We start from the raw sequence: 5,607 nt of genomic DNA on the forward strand, positions 1-5,607 counted from the left end.
TCAACTCGGTGTGACCGATGAGCTAGGGTTAGGGCAAAACCTCACCTCGGTTTGACCGATTACATGAACTCGGTGAGATCGATTTCAGTAAAAAGCTAACAGAGAGTTGGTCAGGCATACTCAGTGGGACCGATCGCTCCTTTCGGTGAGATCGAAACGTCATGAAAAGGAAACTGAGAGTTTGCACTACGAACTCGGTGGGACCGATCGCTCATTTCGGTGAGACCGAAATGTTACAAAGGGAAACAGAGAGTTTGCAATCCCATCTCGGTGAGACCGAGATCCCTATCGGTGAGACTGAACTGATTAGGGTTTCTGGCTATGGCTATGTCAAGTGAACTCTGTGGCGCCGAATGAATCAAATCGGTGGGTCCGAGTTTGACTTTAGGTTTAGGACATATTTGGAATTGAGAAAGTGGTTGAGGGCTTTGGAGCATATCACTAAGCATTTTGAGCAAGTAGATCATTAAGCAACACCACATCCCCTTTTAATAGTATTGGCTGTTCCTATGGACTCAATGTGATCTTGGATCACTAAAATAGAAATGAAGAGTCTCGAGCTTTTGCCAATATTTGTCGTGAGCATTTTGAGGGGTCCACATCTCTACTCCATTCCATGCCAATCATTGAACTTTCTGAAATGATCAACTTGAAAGGATATTAGTTCAATGAGCTATATGTTGTTATGAATTACCAAAACCACCCAGGGATTAGTTGCACTATCAGTTATAGTATAATAAAGCAAATCACTACTCTAAGTACTGTTGCAAACCAATTCCTATTTTGTTTTTTCATTGTAGCTAATGTATTATAACTTTTCCATGGCTTATACCACCGATAGAATTGATAGTTTCATCAAAACAAGCAAAACAATGCATCAAAGACAGAATCTGTCTTAAATAGGACAGTCTGTAGCAATCTGAACTTCTACCATACTTCTGGTACTCCAAAAATTCTGAAAAATTAGGACAAAATAAAAAATTTGTATAACAAGACTGCGTGGAAAGTTTCAGAAACTTTCGATGTTCCAGTAAAAAATGTAAAATCACGCACTACAGCCAAAGTTTCTGTTTTTGCACCGAACATACCAACAAGCAATCTACCCATCCTAAAGGCAAATCTTGGCACATTATTCTTATAATACAATTGAATTGTACAAGGGGATAATTATTTTTGTGAGAATCTTCATAAAAAATTATACATTGTTTCCATGAGCATGAATACAAGTGTTCAAGGTTGACCCTCACTTCTCCAATGCATAACTTCCAATCGCTTGTCTTTTGTGAAAAAGTTTTTAAGTTCCCCTCTATATTTTTTTGTTTTTAAACTTTATAAAAGCACTCAACAGAAAGAAATGACTCTCTAAAACTTCCGGGTTGTCTCCCTGGCAGCGCTTTCTTTAAAGACATTAAGCTAGGCATAAAGTGCTCAAGTAATGAATCCACCCGGATCCCAAGGTATATCAAAGCCAATTTTAATTAGCAATGATTTGGCATTTAGTAGTGAGCACAAAGCAACATATATCAAGAAATGACGAAGTCTAACTCTCTTCCTATGCATCGGCATGTCATACAAGAACAATTCATGCACATCAAGTAAAGGCCAACACATAGCATAAGCAGTTTCTTGCAATTCTATCGTGTTGGAAACATAGAGAGGCGGAGATGTAGTTCCTCTCTCATAATAATTGCAAGTAGGAGCAGCAATCACATGCATATTAAATTCATCAAAATTATCATGTGCAACGGTAAAAGGCAACCCATCAATGTAATCCTTAATAAGTGCAAACTTCTCCGATATAGTGTAGTTGGGAGAATTCAAAAAGATAATAGGACTATCATGCATGGGTGCAATAGCAATAATTTCATGTTCAACATAAGGAACTATAGCAAGTTCATCTCCATAGGCATAATTCATATTGGCATCTTGGCCACAAGCATAGCAAGCATCAATTTCATCAAAATGGGATATTTTAAAAGAATCAACAGGATCATAGCAATTATCATAGCATTCATCCTTTGGTAAGCATGAAGGGACATTAGACAATGTATGAGTTGAAGAGTTACTCTCATTAGAAGGTGGGCACGGGTAGCTAATCCGCTCTTCCTCCTTTTGTTCTTCGCTCTCCTCATCATCTTTTTCATCCAATGAGCTCACAGTTTCATCAATTCCTTCTTCCATAGACTCCTGCAAAATATTAGTCTCTTCTCGGACAGCGGAGATTTTCTCAATATATCATCAATATCAGAATTATATTTATAATTATCATAGCAATATTTAAGGATGGAAAAAAATTCAGGTCTATAAACTGAATCATCAAAATCTTCAAACTTTTCAGACAAAGATTCAATTTCATAAGCACCCTTAAAAGCAACAAATTCTTCTATTCGTTTCACATCATATTAATATATACCATTAGCATAAGAAGCTAAGGTTTCATTATCATTAAATTTGCATGAAAAGGGAAGTTGTGGAGCTTTCATCCTAGAGCAACAAGTATAATCATATCTTAAGAATAGCTCCCGAGCATACCAATGCAACATATGAATTTTATCCATAAAAGTTTTCCTTTTTGATTCAAGCAATAATCCCTAAAGTATTCACGTTGATCCAACGTTACTCCCATTATCAAGTTGAATGGGGTTTTCTCGGGATTATCAAAGTAGTGCATAATATTTTTCACATAACGAGCATCGAGGGTTTTAGGAGGTCCCCCATCATCCATGAGTAGCAAGTACAACTATTTTTTGGAGTTTCGTGTTCCATATCCATAACTAAAGATAGAGAAAAACTTATAACAGAAAATAAAATCTACTTAGTGGTAAAGCAAACAAGCACACACGAGAATATTCACCCCACGCTATTGCTCCCCGGCAACGGCGCCAGAAGAAGGTCTTGATAACCCACAAGTATAGGGGATCGTTTGTAGCCTTCTTTGATAAATAAGAGTGTTGAACCCAACGAGGAGGTAAAGGTAGAACAAATATTCCCTCAAGTTCTATCGACCACCGATACAACTCTACGCACACTTGACGTTTGCTTTACCTAAAACAAGTATGAAACTATTTTGCAAGAATAAAACTACGAGTATTTTGCGTGAATAAAACTATGAATAAATTGCAAGGTAATAAAAGTGGATAGCTTTTGTCAACAATAAAGTCATTTGTCACTAGGCAATCAATAACAAGTACTGGTAATCATTCTTGCAATTCTATATGAGGGAGAGGCGTGAGCTAACATACTTTCTCTACTTGGATCATATGCACTTATGATTGGAACCCTAGAAAGCATCCGCAACTACTCAAGATCATTAAGGTCGTGAAACCCAACCATAGCATTAAGTATCAAGTCCTCTTTATCCCATACGCAACAAGCCACATACTCGGGTTTAAGCTTCTATCACTGTCGCAACCCACCATAAGCAAATTATGAACGTATTGCAAAACCCTACAGCGGGGGCCCCTCACGTTTGTGCGAGATGGAGGGCACCGTAGGACAGCACCATAAATAAAATATACAATCATACCAACCAGATCACGATTAACCCACAAGACAAAACAGATCTACTCGAACATCATAGGATAGCCAAATATCATTGGGAAATAATATATGGAGTTGAGCACCATGTTTAAGTAGAGATTACAGCGGAGATAAGAGGTGTTACACCGCTGCATAGAGGGGAAGAAAGTTGGTATTGATGGTAGCAAGATTGTTGATGTAGATCACCGTCACAATCCTTGCCCGGCGGCGTTCCGGCGCCACCGGGAGAGAGGGGGAGAGAGCGCCCTCCTTCTACTTCTTCCTTGGCCTCCCCCAAGATGGGAGGAGAGTTCCCCCTCTGGTCCATGGCCTCCATGGCGGCAGACGGGCGGGAGCCCCTTCGAGATTGGATTACCCTCTCGGATCTCTTCTGTTCCGTGTTCCCCAGATCTGGCTGAAAACCGTTTCTTATATTCCGGGAGATCCCTAACTCCGATTGCGCTGAGATTTTAACACGATTTTTTTTCCGGATATAAACATCCTTGCGCCAGAAGTAGAGCTCCAACCGATGTACGGGGTGAGCACAACCCACCACGGCGTGCCTGGGCCCTGGGGCGCGCCCAGGTGTCTTGTTGTGGGTGTGGGCCTTCGTTTGCGGTGCTTCCAACTCCCAAAAATCACATATATTCCAAAATAATTCTCCGTAAATTTTTATCGCGTTTGGACTTCGTTTGATATGGTTTTTTGCGAAACAAAAAATGCAACAAACAAGAACTGGCACTCGGCACTGGATCAATAAGTTAGTCCAATAAATCATATAAAATGTTGCCAAAAGTGTATAAAAGTTGTATAATATTGGCATGAAACAATAAAAAATTATAGATACGACGGAGACGTATCACTAGCCCTCCCCTTTTTCCTTCCCTAGGGCTGGCCAACAAAGCGAAGGGGTGCACCAGCCCCCTTGTGGGCTGGTCTGTCCCCTCCTTTGGCCCATAAGACCCATATCTTGCTGGGGGGTGCTCAGAACCCCTTCCGGTGACCTGATTCCTTCCCGATACGTCCCGAAACACTTCCGGTGTCCAAATACCATCGTCCTATATATCAATCTTTACCTCTCGACCATTTTGAGACTCCTCGTCATGTCCATGATCTCATCCGGGACTCCGAACAACATTCGGTCACCAAAACATATAACTCATATAACATTATATCGTCAACAAACGTTAAGCGTGCGGACCCTACGGGTTCGAGAACTATGTAGGCATGACCGAGACACCTCTCTGGTCAATAACCAATAGCGGAAACTAGATGCCCGTATTGGCTTCTACATATTCTACGAAGATCTTTATCGGTCGAACCGTTATGACAACATACGTAATTCCCTTTGTCCATCGGTATGTTACTTGCCCGAGATTTGATCGTCGGTATCTTCATACCTAGTTCAATCTCGTTACCGGCAAGTCTCTTTACTCGTTCCTTAATACATCACCTCGTGACTAACTCCTTAGCCATTTGCTTGCAAGCTTATGATGTGTATTACCGAGAGGGCCCAGAGATACCCCTCCGATACTCGGAGTGACAAATCCTAATCTCGATCTATGCCAATTCAACAAACACCTTCGGAGATACCTGTAGAGCATCTTTATAATCACCCAGTTACGTTCTGACGTTTGATAGCACACAAGGCATTCCTCTGGCATCCGGGAGTTGCATAATCTCATAGTGGAAGGAATATGTATTTGACGTGAAGAATGCAATTGCAATAAAACTAAACGATCATTATGCTAAGCTAACGGATGGGTCTTGTCCATCACATCATTCTCCTAATGATGTGATCCCGTTATCAAATGACAACTCTAGTGCAAGTGGGAGACTGAAGGAAATATGCCCTAGAGGCAATAATAAAGTTGTTATTGCTATTTCCTTATATCATGATAAATGTTTATTATTCATGCTAGAATTGTATTAACCAGAAACTTAGTATATGTGTGAATACATAGACAAACAGAGTGTCACTAGTATGCCTCTACTTGACTAGCTCGTGGATCAAAGATGGTTAAGTTTCCTAGCCATTGACATGAGTTGTCATTTGATGAACAGGATCACATCATTAGAGAATGATGT

The sequence above is a fragment of the Triticum aestivum genome, chromosome 3D (assembly GCF_018294505.1).
Source record: "Triticum aestivum cultivar Chinese Spring chromosome 3D, IWGSC CS RefSeq v2.1, whole genome shotgun sequence".
Classification (NCBI taxonomy): domain Eukaryota; kingdom Viridiplantae; phylum Streptophyta; class Magnoliopsida; order Poales; family Poaceae; genus Triticum; species Triticum aestivum.